This window comes from Phyllostomus hastatus, unplaced genomic scaffold (genome assembly GCF_019186645.2).
Source record: "Phyllostomus hastatus isolate PE091 unplaced genomic scaffold, TTU_PhHast_1.1 phas_scaffold_129, whole genome shotgun sequence".
NCBI lineage: Eukaryota > Metazoa > Chordata > Mammalia > Chiroptera > Phyllostomidae > Phyllostomus > Phyllostomus hastatus.
In genome coordinates, this window is record NW_025334009.1 from 9,272,338 (window position 1) to 9,293,376 (window position 21,039).

At 40.9% G+C, this 21,039-nt stretch overlaps 1 protein-coding gene across 4 annotated transcripts in view; it reads right to left on the bottom strand.

The window, feature by feature from the left end:
* The window catches only part of CTNNB1 (catenin beta 1), a 37,879-nt gene extending 17,213 nt beyond the window's left edge, over positions 1–20,666 (bottom strand). For 3 of the 4 annotated variants that reach the window (XM_045856754.1, XM_045856753.1, XM_045856752.1), the window contains exon 1: positions 20,464–20,666. The gene's annotated coding sequence lies outside the window, so the exon portion shown is untranslated. Of the gene's footprint in view, positions 1–17,205; positions 17,358–20,463 lie in introns of all 4 variants that reach the window. The other variant, XM_045856755.1, reaches the window with a different exon arrangement.
* Between the last annotated feature and the right edge of the window lie 373 nt (positions 20,667–21,039).

The following is a 21,039-nucleotide window of genomic DNA, read 5'->3' on the forward strand; positions in this document are numbered from 1 at the left end:
GCTCCCAGCCAAGCTCCCCTACCACACCGTGCCAATCACGAGGGCCCGGCGGGCTCCCGTTCAACCAAGGCTTACCCAACACCTCAGGACAACCCTCAACAAAGAAAACAAGTCATGGAAAACCAACAGAAAAACAGGTGGGGTAGGGGAGGGAAAGTAACAGAATGTTTTGAATTATTACTCCCATAAAGCTTGCAAAGAATAAAAATGTTAGTAGTTAATATAAACAGATAACTGAAGCTGTGAAAAACTAGAGCACAAAAGAGATACAAACTATGAAAAAGAAGAGGATTGACCCAGGGAAGCAAAGCTCCAACAGGCCCTCCAGAAAGAATGACTAAGAGACAAAATGGGAAAGGCCTACTAAGCACCAATCAAGAAGGGGGGCGGGGAAGGCTCAGTGTTATGAACTACTACAGCGTTCCCTGATGTGGGTGACGCTAGCTGCAGACTGTAACAGTGATTTGTGTCCTGCCAGCTTAATCACCACCAAGTGGTGCTTTGACACAGAGAGAGGGCGCTGGGGACAGCCAGCTAATCCAATCTAACGAGGCCGTGGATGCAGGCATCCTTCCTCTCTTGTTTTTGGTATTTAGATATATACTCTTTCAATTATATATTTTGTTAAAAAAATGAAATTCATCTTGCTATTTCTGATTTAAACACTAAGTTTAAAAATATATATATCCCTTATATGTAATTTCTAAGTAGTAAGTTCATCCTGAACCATAGCTATTCAAAGTATTATTGAGTAATTTTTCCTTCAGCTTTTTTAATAGGACTACTTAAGCAAGCTACAGTTTTCTTTTTCTATTATTATGAAAATTTTCAAATATGCAAGAAAGTAGATACAACTATATAATGAACACCCACATCGCCTATACTTAACTGTTAATATCATGCCATATTTGCGCCTTCCTGCAGAACCATTTTAAAGTAAACCACACACATTAGTACCTCCTGTGGCTATAAAAACTAAGGACATTTTCCTGCATACCACATCATTACGAAAGATTAGCATTAGTAACCGACAATTCCTTGAGTGCTGGAGCGCCTACCTCACCTTCTGTACTGGAGCTTCTGTCAAAGCCTACGTGACAATTCTTGACACAATAAAATTTTCAAAACTAAAGTTGCTTCTCCAGTTCCCATCAGGATAAAATTATCTTAATTACTTTAGATTTCAAGAAGTTTGAGTATTACTAACTGAGAGTAACTTTCCTATATATAAAAATAAAGCAGCTCTATCATAAAAATCAGTTTTATACTGGCAGTTCACACCAAGTCAGTCTTCTAATAATCTGTACTGGAAGAACCAAAACCAATTATTTATTCCATTTTCTTTTGTGCAAGAGAAACACTGACTGGTTGCCTCTTGCACACACCCCCCTCCCACTAGGATCCTGGCCCACAACCCAGGCATGTGCCCTGCCTGGGAATCGAACCAGCAACTCATAGGCTGATGCTCAATCCACTGAGCCACACAAGCCACAACTATTCATTCCGTTTTAAGAAAGAATATGCCAACTCTATTTCAGGAACATGACCTTTTGATAAATCCCCAGTGATTAAAAAAAAAGAAAGTTCTTAGTAAAATTTTGTGAATCTAAAAACATATACATATCCATTTTTATTAACTGTCACTACTTATACTTTGTCATTTAAAAATTTAGTCTCCTCAGATCTTCTGGTTTTAGCACTTTTTATTCAACACTAAAACTTTTAAGTCACAATTCACTCTAGTTTCCTTTCTGCTTTTCCTCTCAGCTGTGCCTATGTTCTGAGAGGAGTCTTCCTGGACTGCCAAACCCCCCCCCCCCACACACACATCTAATGATACTTTTGTTCCTCCAAAATACCTAACATTAATACCCTTGGCATTATCTTTTAATATGTAAGTGCAAAATGGCTATTAGAAATATGAACTGTCTGTAACTAGAAAAAATTAGGATATTCCCCAAATGATGTCCTTCTTCATTTTATATTCTCTTCTCTACTCTACTCACAAAGTAAAATAAACGTTTTGTATAAAATTTTCCTTGTTACCATAATGGAATGCAGTTAGTGACATTTTGATATATCTGGTATTTAAACTTATTGTTAGGCATTCTTTTAATATAAAAATCAAAGCCATGTGTTGCAGGCCCGTATAAAATGCTTGTAAAAAATATCAGCTGTAGTAAAGCATATGATGTCTTTCTTGAATATTTAGTTTGTCCTTCCCCATTTCATTTGCTATTCAAACAATGCTGAACAACATAAATAATTATCTTAATTTCTCCCACCCAGGGATTGCTTCAACTACTGAATTAAAAAGGGTAAGAACTTCTAAAGCCTTTGACACAGCTCCAAAATACTGATGGAGCATCAGCTCATAAAATTTTCACAGAAGACACTAAAGTAGTGGCCAGTTTACCAAGGGCTTATCAACATCAACTGTTATCCCAGAGAACTTTTTTAAGCTTTTAAAAAAGACTTTATTTATTTTTAGAGAGAAGGGAATAGGAGAAAGAGAGGGTGAGAAGCATCAATGTATGCTTGCCTCTTGCACGCCCCCCACAGGGGACCTAGCCTGCAAGCCAGGCATGTGCCTTGACTATGCATTGAACCAGCGACCCCCTTTGATTCGCAGGCTGGTACTCACTCCACTGAGCCACACCAGCCAGGGCTCAGACAACTTTTAATAATGATGCCCACTCATCTAATGCATATAACTACCACCCTACCTGCAGGTTTTTCTAAGTTCTGAGATTAAATGCCCTTTTTTTTTTTTGCTACATGTAGCCTTCTGGCTTCCCAGATTTTTGATGTGGTCCCCTTTTATGTTTTTATGGAGTATATGAAATGTTATACCTAAGAAGTCCCTTGAATAATCACTAATATAACACATTTAAGGCAATTGTATGTCTGAGAATATACTTACTCTTTAAAATAATTAGATTATGGTAATATTCTTTACATTTATATCACTAGTCTCACCAATGATTTCGTGAGCAGTTACACAACCCTAAAATAGTCCTGATTCTTCAGAGAAAAAACCAAACTTACTTTATCCACTCTAAGAACAAATTATGTACTACAAAAAGCAGACACCATTTCTCCAGCTTAAAATTGTATTTTAAAACACATCTACTTCAAAGTACATACTGAGTAGCCTTTGTCTATACAGGCACATTTTTATAATTTCCAAATATAATTTTATGCCACTTAAGTTAAAAAAACAAAACAACTCATATTGTTTATGCAGTAAAAGTACAAATACATACTAGCTTCCCAATACTTGGCAGCAATGGGAACAGCGCTGGAAAAGATATTAAAAATGTCTTAAGCTCTCCAGCAGTTTTTGCTTTAAAAAAAATCAAATACAGTAAAATTGTATCTGTCAAGCTAAGTGATGGGCATATGGGTGTTTGTGACATTATTCTCTACACACTGCGTAACAAAAATAGTGTAAATAAAGGAAGGAAAAAGCTGTATGTCAACATTTCAGGTAAAATGTTGGAGTTTAAAATGTTGGAGTTTAACATTTTAAACTCCAAATATGATTTTTAAATACATCTTTGTACTTCGATTTTTTAAAACATTATTAAGATGAAGTTATCCAAGAAAGGCATGATTATTTTATGTAAACTTTTGTTAAATCAGCTAAACCTTAACAAACTTGAGTCTCAAATATGGGGCTAAAGTGTTTCCATCTCCTTGAAAAGGGACAGACATACAAAGTTAAAAAAATCTGCAAGTGTATTTTATAAAGCTGTACAGCTATGTGGGAGGAGCCGTTTCTACCCACTGGGAACTGAGAATCCTGTTGCTCAAAATGAGTTTACAAAATGATGACTGGCTAAATACTTTATACCCATTTTAAGTAGATTTTATAGTGTAATAAGGCTGCAGAGAAAACAGTTCATAGTTTAACTACATTTTTAATGAAAGTGACCATTAAATTACATGCAAACAGGATAGTTAGAAAAATATAACCTCAAAAAGACTTCATTCAAATTAGCAACAATAAAAACAAGGTACATACAAGATTAAATGACAAAACATCTTGACTAGAAATATTTGTCCTATATAAAGATATCAGTTTTCTCTAACTAAGTTTATAAATGCAATGTACTCTAAACAATATCGTTAGATTTCTTCAGGAGTAAAATGAATTTTAAGTACATTTGGAATGGAGGTATGAAGGTAATCAAAGAAGACTCAAACAAGTATGAGAAGGAACCAATTCTATCAGACCCTAATGCATAATATAATCAATAGCAACAGCAATTAAGAATAGTATTATGGGGTACAAATGACGAGAAAACTACAGTAATCAGTAAATACCCAGATATAATGTGGCAATTTAATTTAAATGTGGCAATTTAATAAATGAAAAAGGTGTTATTTCAATTAGTGAAACTTAGATTACTTGACTTAGCAGTATTAGGAGAAAGGGGCTTGTCCTTCTAAAAAATTTTTTTCATCCTTACTTTATATTAAAATTAAATCTACATTAGTCAAATATTTACATGTAAAAAAAACCAAAACAATGAGATAAAACAAGGAGTATATACAGGCAAGAGTGGTATGTATGGAAATAAAACCATGGTAACAAGCCAAAACATCACAAACTAGTGAAATCTAGAACATGACATAGTGGACACAAGATGTGAAATAATATTAAAGGCTAATATCCACATGTACATAAAGATCTGAGGACAAATACAAGAAAAAACAGGAAAGACAGAAACTATCATTTCAAAGGAAAAGTACAGAGCAATAAATATACACAAAAGAGTTTAAACTCATTTAGTTTTTGCTTATCAGATTGGTAAAGAGAAAAGATTAATGATACTCATGGCTGACAAGGATATAGTTAAACTGGCAGAAACTTTCTGGAGGGTAAGTTGGAATTACCCATTAAGTGTAAATATCCTTTGGTTTAAAAAAAATTCACTTTATAATAGAAAGTTATTCTGCAGGAATATTTACAGCGTCATGCCAAGCAAGATGTCTGTATAGTATCCCATTTATAGAGAAAACGCTGAAAATTACCCAAATGCTCATCAACTGATCCATTAAGTGGAATATAGTCATACTACATTTAAGCATCTTTTGTTACTGGCATTGCAATAGCAGTGAATAAGAGAGTCAGAGAATCAAGGTCACACATCTAGTAAAGCCTGCATTCTATGGTTGGCGAGTTAAGCAATGAAAACAAGACAATTTGAGGATAACTGCTGTGAAGAAAACAAACAGGGTGAGAAGAGAGTGACCGGTGGGTATCGAGCGAGGGAGTGACACCTGCGCAGAGGAGGAACTGGCCGCGTCAAGACGGGGCAGAACACTCCACACAGAGCACTGGTGCAAGTGAAGGAACGAGCTACCTGGTAAGGGTATTAGAAGGTTGCCAGTGTAACCAGAAGTTAGGGAATCATGAAGAGAGTTGGGGACCAGATTAATAAGAATGTAAAATAAAATCCAAAGTGCACTGGCGAAGCCAATGGAATAGTATGGCTTGTGATTTAGGCTTTTTAAAGTTCACTCTAGCATCTGCGGCGGGGGGAGGGAGGGGGAGATTGTGGGGGAAAAGCAAAAGAGGAAGACCAGTTAGGAGGCTACTGTAAATCATCCTGGTGAGAGGGGGTAGTGGATTACTATGTAACCATTAAAAGAATGAAGAAGGGTACATTGAAAAAATATTTAACATGTATAATATGCAAAGGATCTGCATGCTTTTTGCATATATTTGCAGAACCAAATGGATAGAAATAATATATTAGAAATACTTATCCAAGAAAATATGTCATTTAGCCCCACTATATGTCAGCCAAACACTGACAGACAGCATTAAGGAAATGTTTCTAAGTATAAAAATAAGTGGCCTATAAAATGGACTTTCTGCCAAAGAAATGTGGAAATTTATTCATCCAAGGATTAGTACCCCAAGACAAAACAAATTGCTTAAAAAAAAAGACGTATTCTTTGAAAAAACAACCAGTGTTTTTTAAAAGGAAATCAAACTTACTGCAATTTTTTTATTTAGACAAATGTCACTGTATTTATTCTAAAAATCAGTTGGATCACAAATACCAGACTTCGGATTAAATCACATTATTTTAAATAGTATCTTTTACAGTATTTTAGGATGTTACCTTTTAATATCAGGTAAACATCTAATTTTGTCCTTGACATACTTATTAAAGTGACAAAATTAAATGCCTAGCAACTTCAGTTCTGATCCTAGTATGTTATCTCACTGAGTCTTCCCTGTTGATAATTTCCCAAATTATCAAATGAAAAAACTGACTAGTAGCAGTTAATGTAAGCGTATATAATATAATATTAATATATGTAAGTATGGTGAATAAACTGCTCCGCTGAAGTTCAAATTCAGGTCTGTTTAGTTCAGCCATGTGCCCTTAAAAAAATTTTTTAAAAATATATTGAGAGAGCCACAGAGAGAAAGAGAAAGAAACACCAATTTGTTGTTCCACTTATTCATGTATTCATTCACTGATCCCTAACTGAGGGTGGGACCCGCAGCCTTGTCACACCACGACGACACCCTAACTAAATGAGCACTCTGACCAGGGTTCATGTGCCCTTTTAATCTAATCATATACCCTCCCCCAAAGTCATAGACAATTAATATTTAACAGTCAACGTTGCAGATAAATCCAAGAAAAGGGTTAGCAATTTTGAAATTAAAGTATTACATGTACTACCAAGGAACTTCATTCCTGAACAGCGACCACAGTTAAAAAAACAAACAACTACCACCAATATATATACTATTACTAAGGCTGAATCACTATATACTCTATGCTTTGACTTTGGGCCTACTTAGATATGGCACTACTACTGACAAGAATTTTCAAACATGAGTATGTTATGCTACAAAAGTGTGTTTTATTTCAAGAAAGTGTCCAGATGTTAATCTCTGGGCTCAGGCTATAGGTAGAATTAATGAGAGGGACTCATAACTTTTTTTTAGCTCAGGGAGTGAACTCTGTGACGTCTGGGACTATACCTTTAGTTCTATTTCTAAAGTACTGGGCGTACATCCGGCTCATAAATATTTGAAGGACTGAATGTGCCAGTAGGAGAAATGTTCAAAAGTAGACAAAAAGGAAATAAAATGGCCCTGGCTGGTGTAGCTCAGTGGCTTGAGCGCTGGCTGCGAACCAAAGGGTCGAAGGTCAGGCCACATGCCTGGGTTGCAGGCCAGGTCCCCAGTAGGGGGGCGTGCGAGAGGAAACTACACATTGATGTTTCTCTCCCTCTCCTTCCCCTCTCTCTAAAAATTAATAAATAAGATCTTAAAAAAATAAAATGTATTAGGGGCTTAGATAGTCAACGACAATTACATATAACCTAAAAGACTTTTTAAGTGCCTTTAGGAACATGAAAGATTTGCTGAGGAAGTATCTCATCTAAAACAGAGGTCGCAAATTTTCTGTAAACAGCCAGACAGTAAATACTGTAGGCTTTGTAGGCCACATGCTCTGTTGCAACTACTCAACTCTGCTATTACAGTACAAAAGCAGCCACAGACAATATGCACACACCAATACAATTTTATTCATTGAAGCTGCAAATTTAAATTTCATATAATTTCATGTGTCATGAGACATTATCCTTCCTTTGGTATTTTACCAATCATTAAAAATGATAAAAACCATTCTTAGTTCTCAGGCCACACAAGACAGGTGGTAGGCAGTAGGCAATAGTTGGCCAACACCCTCATCTATTTACTAAATACCTTCCCTGAGAACAAACTAAAGGCAAGTTAATTTACATTTTAATTAAGTACATTAAACCTAAATGTGAAGACCAGTAACAGAATGGGTTTTTAAGTGGGCCGATACGTTACTAGGAGAGGTTAAACACTTTTCTTTTTTCTATAGTACCTGCAAAAACAGCTTTGTGGAAAAACAAGACTGGACCGAGTGGTGTATGAAAGCCCCTTCAGACCACTACTTGGGAAAACGCCAGGCCGTTAAAACCAGGAATGTGATAAACCAGATTTTGGCCTTAATATATAGTCCCTCCTTATCTGCGGGGGATAAGTACCAAGGCCCACAGTGGATACTTGAAACCATGGAGAGTAACTAAATCTCAATCCACTTTTTCAACTCTGCCGGAAATGTGGCAGCAGCTTCTTCATCAGCAGATGCAACATGCCAGTAATTTTTATATTTCAGTTCAAAACCTATTCATGGCTTGGTGCCTCTCGTTTCAGGGGATCCTTTGCTGACGTTTTCGTATGGGCGCAATGCTTTCTGGCCCACTGAGCTGCCATCAATTGGAACACCTCTTTTGCTCATGTTTTCCACCTGCAAATGTAATGCCTTTTCTATTTTAACCAGGCACTTACCACTCACTGTGGCTGTAACTTTTGCAGTTTGAGATGCAGCAAAACCAACACAAATTTATCTTTCCTTCTTCACAATTTCACACATAAGATTTGTTCTTACCATAGATCTCAGCAACCTCAGCATACAATTTTTTTCTTTCCTCATTAAGTTGAGATCTTTCACCTTTTTACACTGAAAGGAAGCACTTCATGGCTTTTCTTTGGCAGCATCACTATTCTTGTGCTTTTGGACCATCAGTAAATGAAATAAGGATTTCTTGAGCATAAGCACTGTGATACTGCGTCAATCTTCTTACTGAGATGGCTACTAAGCTACAACCAACAAGAAGGCAGAGTTTACAAAGTGGATATGCTGAACAAAGGGATGATTCATGTCTCAGGCAGGACAGAGCAGGACAATGCAAGGTTACATCACAGTACTCCAGAAGGGTGTGAAATTTAAAACTTATGAATTTCTCACTTCTGGAATTTCCCATTTAATATTTTTGGAACCCAGCTGACTGTAGGTAACTGAGACCGTGGGTAGCAAAACTGTGGATAACAGGGACCATTCTGCATACATGCCTTTAAAAATCTTTCTTGCCCTGGCCAGGTGCTTCAGTTGGTTGAAGCGTCGTCCCCCACACAAAAAGGTCGATGGTTCAATCTCCGGTCAGGGCACATACCTAGGCTGCGGGGTCGATCCCCGGGCAGGGTATGTACAAGAGGCAACTGATTGATGTATCTCTCTCACACTGATGTTTCATTAATTTCAATCAACAAATTTACATGCAACTGCCACACGCCAGGGGGTATAATGGGTTCTGGGTATACAGTGGTGATTAAAACAAATGGTCCTTGTATTCTTGACAAAAAGGCAACTGAAGAAACAATTACAAAGAGCACTGAGTGTATAGCAACTAAGTTACAAACAGGAGAAGGGAGCAGACTGACACAGGTGAAAGGTCTCCGAGTGGCCGCAGGCTTCTAGAGGTTGGTAATCCTCAAAATGAGACCTGAAGAAGGATGCAAAAGAGCCAGCATGTAATGAATAGAGCAGGAACATTCCAGAAACAAGAAATAAGAGACAACAGATGCACAAACGGGGAGTCATGAAAGACCTGATCATCTTTTAACAACTAAAATTTGAGACCGAGTGGAAAAGGGTGAGGGCAAGTAAGCTGAGGTTGAAAATGGCCAGGCCATGTAGGGCTCACTAGCCTTTCATAAGGAATGCACTTTTTATTCTATGGGCCACTGGGAGTCCATGAGAGGATCCAACCAGGTGAATCACAAATCCCGTCTGCATTTTTAAAAGCTGTTTTTGGCAATGGAAAACACTGAAAGGGGACGGAGAAGAAAGCAGGGCAGCCATGTCCACAGGTTATCCTTTCCAAGCTGTAATGGGAACAGAGAAATAAACGGTGCATTAGTTGGAGGGAAACAAAGGGTGTCCAATTCCAGAATATATACCTGCTCAGCAAACCCTTTACTGAGCACCTGTAAGTTACAGACACTGTTCTGGGCACCAGGGATACAAGCCCTTGAGAGGTGAGCAGCAGAGGCAAGTAAACAAATGTTGCTTCAAAGTATGATTAAGTGCCACAAACCAAGTTAGATAATATGATAGAGTAAAATGGGTGAGCAGGGAAGATCTCAGTGTGGGACTCAAATGTGACACAGGTCACAAATGACAAAAAGAAACCACCTCTACCAAGGTCTGGAATATATTTTTATATTATTGGGCAAGATCCATAATGAGGTGATTAAGATCTAAGCGCCATTAACTCAACACAATCATCTACTTTATCAACTACTATATATACCATGAATCTGGGTATCGGGTAGAAAGCAGTGAAGGAAACTGAAAAAAATACCTGTCTTCACTGGGTTTACATTCTAGAAGGCTAAGAGGAAAAAAGTAAAATATCCATCGTGTTAAGGAAAAACAAGCAAGAAAAGGAGACAGAAGTTGGTGAAGGCCTACGACCGACCAATTGGAGGAAAAACAGAAAAGGCCAGCACAGAGTGAGAGGAGAAGAGTGACAGGGAATAAAGAGAGGGTGGTCAGAACACATAGGAGCTTGTGCTTTTAGTAAATGAGATGGTGAACCCCTGGAGGTTTCTGAACAGAAAATTACATGACCTTGTTTTAAAAGGATTGCCTTGGCCACCTTTAAAGGGAAATGTGTGAGCGGAGAGACCAGTTAGAAAGCCTCTGCAGTAATCTTGGCAAAAAATTAAGATGGCATTGCTATGGTGAGAACTTGTTACATTGCAGACCTACTTTAAAGGGGGAGCAGACACCACTTGCACACAGGGTTTGGATACAGGGTGTAAGAGAAAGGTGGACCAAGAACAGCAAGGTCCGAAGTCTGAGTAACTGGAAGCGCACAGTCACATCGGTTGCAGTCTCTTAGGAAAGACTAAGAGAAGCAGCTTTAGGGGAAACTGGGAACTCAGTTTCAGATATATTAAACACGAAGAGCTTCTTAGACATCCAAACTGTTGGAAAAAATAGCTGGGTCGCAGGATCTATAGTTTAGGGGAGAAATCCAGACCAAGGATACAAATTTGGAAATCTTCAGCAAGTAGATTAAGTACTGTTTCAAGCTAGGAGACTACAGTGTATTCAGATGATGAAAACGGAGAGGTCTAGGGTCTAAACTTTCAGCCACTTCAACACAGAGGTCAGGGAGATGACAGCAAAAAAAGGACTAAGAAGAAAATGCCAGAGAGGTAGGAAGAAAACCCACGGACAGACATGGTGGCCTAGAAACCAAGTAAAAAAGTGTTTCAAGCAAATGTGTCAAATGCTACTAACAGGTTAACTGAAATAATAACTAGAAATTTATAATGTGGTCATTAATAGGGGCTCAACAGAAAGGAAAGAATGAGTAATAAGCAATTGTTAAAAGGTGTTTTGTTGTGAAGAGCAGCAGACTGGGGTGGCGGGTGAAAGCGTAGACAGGAAGAAGAGATTTTTTTAAACATGGGATAAATGGCATCATATTTGTATGCTCATAGGAAAAGCCAATGATGTGAGAGAAGAGAGGAGGAGAGAATACTCTTGAGTGCAGGAGAAAATGGGATCCAGTGTACAAATGAACTGGATGCCCTTATCTGGAAACACTACATTTCATCCCAAGTGACGAGGGAGAAGGTGAAGGACACAGTCAGATATGAGAGTAGGCAGGAATTCTTCCAGTTATTCAATCTGCTTAGTGAAATAGAAAGCAGTGGCATTCGGTGGTATTGGAAGGTTTAAGAAAAAAGGAAGAAGCATCATCATAAAGGAGGATATACTAATAGCCCAGGGACCATTGGCCCTGCAGCCAGGGAGGGACCAGGTCGTTGAGAATGTATATAAGTGATTATGATTCAGCATGAAATCCAGTTGGGTAGACGTGAGGGTGAGGGACACTGGAAAACTTAGGTGGACACACAGACAGATTGTAGGGTTCCAGTGGGGATGATGGGCTGTTGGAATTGAAGTAGGGAGGCACTTGAGATGATACTGGGGAAGGGAGCAGTTAGTGAAAAGTAAGATCACTGGAGAAGAAATCAAGGAATTAAAGAGGCCAGAATATTGGAAGCATCCTCTATGTCAACGTTACTCAAAGTGCCAGACTATAATGACCTAATGAGCTTGTGCCACATTATAAACTGGCATACTGACTGCTTCCTTTATTAAACAAAGTCTCGCTACAAATAATAATAATCAGATGAACTAAACAGTGAACTTAGTGCCATAGCTGTTTTAAATTCTAGCACAAACTCCTTATAGCAATTCATGCTGGTAACAAACAGCTCACAGGCCAGATGACATTTTTGAGTGGCGCTGCTCTATATGGACACTGATGGTCACCAAGAATTAAGAGAGAAATAAGACAGTGAAGTTAGGAGCTAGTAAGTGTTCATGGAAGGAAGGGAATGACTCAGGAAAGCTGACAGATGACTGAAATACAGAGGAGGAGTGGGTGGTATAATTTGGCAAACAGTCAAAGCTTGAAATTCTGGAAAAGAATGGTCAAGAAGTGACAATGAAAAACAAGAAAAGACACTGTTCCTCTTGGTTCTGCAGAAAAAGGTGTGCAAGATGGGAAAACATTTACCACTTGAGAGAGCTGCAAGGAAGTGGCATTATTAGAGGAGAAGCTAGGTTACAGTTGGAGCAAGTAAGCGAACAAAACACTCCCAGAATAGATGAGAATAAAAGGGATTTGCTGACAACTGTGCATTTCTAGAAGGCACAACAAATGGATTTCAGATGATAAAAGGCGGGAGATGGACACCACAAAAAGCAATGAAAATTAGGGTTTGGAGGGCAAGGAGAGTCCAGAAGAGCGAGCTGTTAACTAAAGAACAAAGTCCTTGAAAACACATGCGTCAGAACTGGCCTCTGACCTGCACACAAACTTCCTCCACTTATAAAGATGGACCTTCGATTCAGATTAAGGAGAAGGCGAAGGAATTACTGTTTAGCTTCTGACTGGGTAAAGGGGACTAGCTAGAGAAGCAAAGTTCAAGTCTTTCTTAGAGCTTTCTGAATAGATGTAATATGATCTGCTGTGTAACAGCCAATAGGAGAAAACCAGAGGCCCTTTAGCATATAGTCAGGGCATTCCTCAAGCATGATTAATCAGTATTCTTACCAAAAAAAAAAAAAAAAAAAAGACCCAACTCTACTATTTCCCAGTTTCCACTTATCAACAATACTACCTAGCCATCATTCCTCTATGTCATGAGCAACCCTGGTCTTCTGGTATTCCAGACTTCTAATCCTTTAAAATTTCTGGCCCGGTATCTCTCATTCTGTGGGGAACAGAATGGCTGACACTGTGATTCAGTATCCGGGGAAAATAACAGCAGAATTAAGGCAAGAAATGGTGACCTGCAGAGGACAACTACTAGATAAAATAGTTGAACTTAAAAACTAAACTTTAAAATTAAACAAAATGCCAGAAAACAAGCTCAATTTATGAATCAATCTATAGAGTTTGTCAGCATACTATGTTTCCTACATAATATTACTTTTGTATCTAAATGAACTATTAGGTGTAAGTAATTTTTGACATTGCGGCATTCTTGCAGTAACTCAAAGAATTCAAGTGTCCACGTTAGCACTTTCTACACAGGACTAAAGCTCTACTTGGAAACCTCCAGTTAGTTGGACTGAAAAATGTTTCCAAGAAACCCTTGCTCCTCCCTTACACATGTGGCATTCATCTAGTGTGTGGGAACTTCAAAGACGGACTCACTCGCTATACCCTTACCCCAAACCACTTAATTATACTCAAAGGGGGGAGGGAGGCAGTTTATAACCACCACCCCTTTGAGCAGTAAATTACTACAATCATTTAAGATCTTCAAATTGCATTCCCAAGAAATTCTGCAGTAAACCCAACTTCTCACATTTTCACAAGGATAATGCATAATAAAGTACCTTTACATGTACATATCTATCATAATTATTTCAGCAATCATAAAACTCTACTAAAAGAAATTGATCAAACTAACCCTTCAGATTTGGTACATCGGTGACTTCCCAGCCGTATCAGCTACCAGCATATAAGATTTATTAATTATAAATATGGTTTATCTGCCATGAGGACTAATAAACCTGAAAGAACTTAGCAGTTTAAAAATATATCCCCCACTCCAAATTTTTTAACAATTGCTTAACATACCTGTTACAAGTCAGTTAAAAGGAAAGTATCAGCCCAGCAACATGTTAATAATGAAATCACAGACCAACCATGGGAGTATCTAGTGAGGAAATGGAGAGAGACATGAACAGGGGAGCAAAGGGGCTGTGCTGAGGCAGTTCCACTCTGGCATCAGCCAGCTGTTCATACTTTTCAAACTATTACAGGGGGAAAAAGCCTTTTCAACAAGTTCAAAAGGAATCAGAGGCAGGAAATTTCTGGAATATTACAAGAGAAACTTCACCGTGGTTCTATAAAGTTACATGGGGACTGTGTAACAGGCGAGGGGGTGAGTGCCCTGGGACGAAAGTTTCGTGGAAAGTCCTCTGATCGGTTTTGCTTGCATTCCACACCATATCATACAAAACCAACTGCAGCCTGCAGCACTCGTTTCGGAGTATGCTTCCTAAAACCACTGCTGGCCTATGGTTGGCATTTTCAGTCCACAAACTTTTGCCATTTAAACATGTAATCTGCAGGCTAAACACCTAACTTTTCAAGCTCTGGAAATGAAAAACTTTGCCCTAGCAGCAAAAGATTTAATCAAAATCTATCTAATTGCATAAATTTATTCTGACCAAACAGCAATATGCCATTAATTGAAGTAAAACTTATACTCAATTTTTCATTATCTAAGCTTTGCTTTTAAATTTTGGATCTAGTCTGATAATAGTTTATCTCAGAAACGCAGACTTCAGCTGAAAACCAGGGCATGATTCAAAGACGTCAATAAAATTTCAGGCTGGCATGATTATGTACACACAGCCAGAATCTGTCCAGTATTTTAACTGCCCTCACATATTAAGTTTGAGACCATTTAAAAAAATACATTGTGAAAAAAAACTATACTTAAGATAATCAAGTAATAAACACATTGTTATTTCTCCTCCTTTTTCTTAACCCAAATTATCTGAATTCCTAAACTTGAAAGTGTGGATTTCCCAGATTTCACAAACAAGTTAATAATATGAACTTGCTTTTAAGTTCCCAATCTGTAGTCAACTGATATAAAGCATTTCCCAAATACCTCAGCTTGAACCTAATATTAAAAATCTTATTTAAAATCTGATTTAAATTAAAAAATCTAAATTATAAAAGCCACAGAATCCTATTATCCTGTCTTTTATTAGAAACATCATTACAAAATGTACTCCGAATGGGACAACTGCAGATGTTACTAACTGGCAGTATCCTGCCAATAGGTGTGTTTAATTGTACTGAACAGCACCTTGAAAGATGAATTTCATTCACCAACATGTGCAAATCAAGTGATGCACATTAATGTGGATTTCCTGCTTCTGGGGGAGGGCGCAGAACCAGATGATGTGACAACATGAACTGTGTTTCCACACAACGGCGGGGAGCAGCCGAAGACTGCTCCGACGGAACACGTGCTGTGGCCACCCGAGTCCCAGTCGCCCCACACCAGCCTGGCCCTGGGGACACCGAGGAGGACTTTCTCACTGTAGTGAAGATCAGTCCCACATGGCTTGTGAAAGCAATCTTCCTTTAGTTACTTATCTTGAATGTAAAATTGTTTATGCTTATTAATGAAGTAACCAATTTCAAAAGCCCCTAATAGGTAGAATATTTTCAATGAGCTTTATGTACTTAATTTTAAAAAGAACTTTCAAATTTATTCTTTTATCTCATAAGTCTTAGAAAATTAAAACAAGCTATTTGACTCAGACACTGAATGCTGCATCAACCCAGACATTATTAAAATATGACCCTTTATGAAAGAACACACTCCCTTCTGAAATAGCCATTTAATCAAACTGAAGCATTCTTGCCTTCTTGTTAAAAAATATATAAAAATATATTTCTTTGTCAATGATCATTACCAAAGTCTCCCAAAGTCTCCACAAAATTGTGTTAAATTCCAAGAGCAAAATAGAGCAGTAATACTACTATCACTTTCCTTCCCCACTCTGTTGCCTTAAATCTTCACCAGAGGACATTTCCCATTGCTTTTAGAGAGACAAAGCGAGATTGGGGTGTAGGGGAGAGAAAAGAAAGACAGAAACAGCTATCAGTTGCCTCCCCTAATAGGGGATCGAACCCGAAACCCAGAGCCTTTCGGCTCGTAAGACAACACTCCAACCAACCGAGCCACACTGGCCAGAGCTCTGTCAAATTTTTAATTTCATTTTAACCATTCATCATAACAAAGTCAAAGAACAACCCAAACTCTTAAGAATATCCCATAAAATGACCATTTGACTACCAGACGCTAAATTCAGAATAGGTTTAATTCTTGTTACTAACTGGAATCTGATTTGAAACGACAATTTAAAAAAAAAATAATGCTACTAATAGAAATACCAAAAGCTTTAGCTTAGGTGCACAGAGGAAGGTTTTCATCAAAAACTTTAAAGGGCAAAATACTGGTACAATGCCTCACAGCCCACGACTCTTGACAAATGAGGCCCGACAGTCATAGCAGTGTGTCCCCCCCCACCCCCCGAGTTCTCCTACGCCGACTCCACTAGCTGTTCCCACCTGGAGTCTCACTCACACACACACTCCTCAGCAATACACATGAGTGTGAGTCTTCACTTGTTTTACTGTGGGACTGATTTTAGACAAACGGATAATTCAATCCATCAACTTTCTCCGAGAATCTTAGTTTCTAGAATTCATTAATATGGCTAAACACAATGATCTTCTACTTTTGAGTTATTATACTGAGTTTTTTTGGTTTGTCATTGTGGTATACTTAGACAGAATTGCCTATTTAAAGTGACAAATAAAAATGTAATCCCTAATTTTGCTTTGACCTTTCCCCTGCAAATATTGGTTAGAAGATATTTTCTCAAGCCAACCGTCTACTTAGCCGTATTGATATGAATAAATTATCCTAGAATTCGAAGGGTTCTTATTGATGCTTTCTCATCAGAACTATGCATACACACATTCTACCCAAACTTACCGGGGGGAGAAAAGGCACAAGCATTGCATTATATCCACTGGAGGGCACTCAACGTGACCAGAGCATGGCACAGAAACAGGCCCGAACGCCACCCTCCCCTGTGCGGCCACCAGGCTTGAGGGAGACTTTGGGGAAATGTCCCTTGAAAGAAAAGATGCCCCCAATTTAAAAATTCAAAAAAAGTAGTCAAACTCTAAAAAAGGGCTCCTAACGTGACTGACCTTCTCCTCTAAGAGCCAGTCTTTCCTTCGGGAGAGAGCACACGGCACGCGCTGCGCGGAGGGCAGGCCAGGCCTCCGCAGCCGGGCTAGGCAAGGTCCCAACCAGGTTGTCAGGCTCAGTCTTGCACGAGACACAGGAGCAGCATTCTTAGCTTCACAAAGGAAATAAAGAACTTTCTCCTGAGTTTAACTGAAGAAAAACTACGTCACTTTCAATTAACACAAATCACCTATTTTCCTTTTGTGGCAACTAAGTATATATTTATTTTAGCCCACTAGCCTAGTTATCTATCACACTCGTAATCAGAACAGTATTACATAAACAACAGTCTCTTAAAGAATGAGAACTGATTCCGCAAATCACGATCCTCTCAATGAGGGTAGTAACAGGCAATAACTACATGCTCTAGCTCCTAGTCCGTGTTTACTATTTACTTTTATGGCATAAAAATGTATTCAGTCAAGCTGTTTCAACAAAACTATTGTGTTCCCAGCAAAAAGGGTACAAAAGAACCTAGACAACATGTAGCACTACAAAAGAGTCACCAATACTCTTTACTAGAAGTTCTCCGTGCTCTGAAAGCATTCGTCCTTTCTGCCCTGGGTTAGCAAGCAACCATGGTTCCAACCAAGCTCACAGCACAAACTTAAAATTTTCCTCCTATTCCTCTACAGTTATTACCAGCAATTAGTAAACGATGAAAGAGAAACACATTCATGTTCATGACTAGACAGATGTATTGTTTCTTTTCAATAACATAAAAGTTTCAATTAGCTGAATATACTTAATACAGGCTACTTCTGGGGTTTTATTTTCACTGCTACTTCCCACTTATAAGAGAACAATACTGAAACTTTTAAATTGTTCATGTTCCTAATTTCAACAATACTTACACTCCTCTTCCCACCCCTCCCAACAAAAACCCAATACCTGCATATAGGTTCTCCTAAGTACACCCCAAAACACATTTTGAGAAATTTGCTGAGGGGGAGGAGGAAACGGTGAAAACAGAGCTTCATTTACGTGGACAATTTTATTCCAGTCATCACTAGTTAACAGTAGGGAAGCTCAACTCACAGTTTAAGTTTTAATATTGGAATATGCGTTTTTCTACACCATAATCTTGGTAAAGGAAGTAGTCAGAAAATCAGTCCGAAAGAAATAAAATTGTTGAGGCTTCCTAACACATGAACAACGTTAAAAGACATGTTTTTTATTAGTCGCCTTACTTTTTAAAACTTGGTTTCTCCCGAAAGCCATCTGAAATGACTGTTCCGGACCCGGGAGAATCTCAGGCCCGAGACGCCCCAAGGACTCTGAATTACATGCCCTCCTGAACTTCTCCCGAGCAGTTTCTTTTCCCCTGAAGGACTTCAGGCTCAGATAGTCTCAACATTGCTTTAATCCTGCAGAACAGTCTTCTGCAAGTTTTCCAGTTACTTTTGCAGCCACTTTAGGGCTTTGTCCTTGTATGTGGCCTTCAAAACAAAGAGACTAGGTCAGTCAAAGCAATGAATATTGGGTGCAAATTAAATTTTGTGGAAGGACATTATCAAATAAAACTTCAGGTACTTTTTTTTAAATTCCAGATTTTGTGGGTTTAAATGTAAAAGTAAACAAATACAGCAGCAGCTTTAGCTCAGACTTAAAAAAAAAGCGTAAGTTTTGTCACTAATTTACTTCGATACTAAACAGCAGCATGAAGCCAGTAACATTTCAAACTATGCCTAACAGTTCCTAGAAGATGAGTTAACATGGAGACATCTGAAGGTACTGAATGTTCACCCAGTGACAATACGGAAACGGCTTCCTAAATTCCAGACAAAATGCTCAGTAACTTGGCGATCCGAGGAACACTAGCCTAGCCTTCATCAAAGGAGCGCTCTCTTCAAGTCGCTGTCTCGTCTAAGCCACCACCATTCACCACACAAAGCTCCCATTTCACTGAAACCACTCCTCGATTTCCTTTCGCTGACCCCTGCATACCAGCAGGCCGGTCCCTCTCCATTCACCGCGCACCAGCTCGGGGGGGAGGGGAGACCACAGATGTCTGCAAGATACGGGGCATGAGACAATGCGCCCTCCCGAAGGGAACAGAAAGCGGAGGAAACAACTCTACCCCACTGCCGAAGCTTTCGAGTCGAGCGGCTTCAGAAGCGGGCTGGGAGAACTGAACTTCCAGAGCGTCTGTTCAAAGTCCTCTGCCCAGACAAAACACCGGGAGAAGTTGCAATGCCCCAGTCCCACTCGGCCAATTGCGTGGCGAGGGGAAGAGCTCACTCCGTTTGAAAGCAGACGCGTTCTAGACACCAAGTTTGGCTGCCGTACGGCTGTGTGAGTAAACAATTTCCACGAACCAGACTCTCCAAGCCGTCAGAGCCTGCACCCCGTGGGCCACTCGACCAGAAACAGGACGCCAGCCGCCCGAGCCCCGACTTTCACGAGGGTCTCGCACCCACCGCCGTCGACCCTTAAGTACCCCAGGGCACTGCCCGCCGCCTTCGCTCACCTGCGCGGCACAAGAAAACGCAGCTGCCAAGACCGGAATTTTATACGTGCAAACCCTACCGACGCATCGCACCGTCTGCACGAAGAGTTTGGTTCCTCAAAGGTTTAAAGTTGCTTCGATTTAAAGAAGCGCCAGTGCCAAACTCACATAGGCAGAGCATTAGAAAAAATACAATTCTCTCAAGAACGCTCTTAAGAATTCGTCCTTAAGAACGAAATAGGAAATCTGGAGAGAAAGTCCACCAGCCCTATCCCCACGGCAGACAGGACCTAGGGTGGCGTCCCAGGCCCAGCGTCCGTACCCCAACTCCGCGATGGGAAGGCGGAGTCCCCCGCCCCACCCCGCCCCCCACTCCGGCCCCCGCGCATCCCGAGGCGCAGGGTCCCTCCCCCAAACTCGGCCGCGGCCGGAGCCCCGGACGGAAACCACAGTCCCCTCACCCCCGCCCCCCGCGCTGGCCATCCGAGCTCCCGGACGCGCCCTCGCGCGCGCGGTGCCCCCACGCCGCGAGCGGTGCCCCCAGGGCCCCGGAGGAGCAGCGCGACCGGAACCCGGGCCCGGCCACCGCCCTCCACCCCCGGGCGCGGCCCCTCCCCGGCGCCCCCAGCCCGCTCCCTACTCCGGGCCTCCCGGCTGCGCCCGGCCCGGCTCTCAGCCACCTCCGGGACCGCGCGCCCGCGACGAAGTTTGGCTCCGAAGAGGGAACGGGAGCAGCTCCAAAAGGGTAAGGAAAGGAGCGCCCAAGCACCTCAGGGGAACAGGCTCCTCCCGCCGCGGGAGTCCGATCGTCCTCGGCCTGCGGTGGCGGCTTGGCGGGGACTGGAGCTGCTTCTCGGATGTTCCTCCGTCTCCGCCTCCCCTCGCTCTCAGCTCTCGCAGCCGGTCTAACGCGACTGCTACAGACCGAGAAGCTTAAAATGGCGCCGCACAAGGACCTCTTATAAGTCGCGCAGGAGCCGCTGTATCCTGCCGCCACCGGCGCAGCGCGGAGCGTTCCGCCGCGCGAGGACAAGGGGCGGGGCTGGAGAGGACGCGGAAAGTAGTCCCCGCGCCGCCGAGCCGGCTGCTGCTGTCCCAACGCCCCGGGGCCGGGCGGGGCACCCGCGCGTTCCCCGGGACGCTGCCTCGTACCGAGCCCCACAGCTGCTCCGCCCTGCCGGACTGGAGGGCGGCTCGCGAGGGCGCAGTGGTACCAGGGGGTGGCTAAGGATAGGGTAGGGGGAAGGCGGGTACCAGGATCTTCCACTGTCCCGAACCTGATGCCCGGGACATGCGCGTGCCCCGAACCGTGAGAGCGGACGCGGGTCTTGCCCCGCGCTTTCCG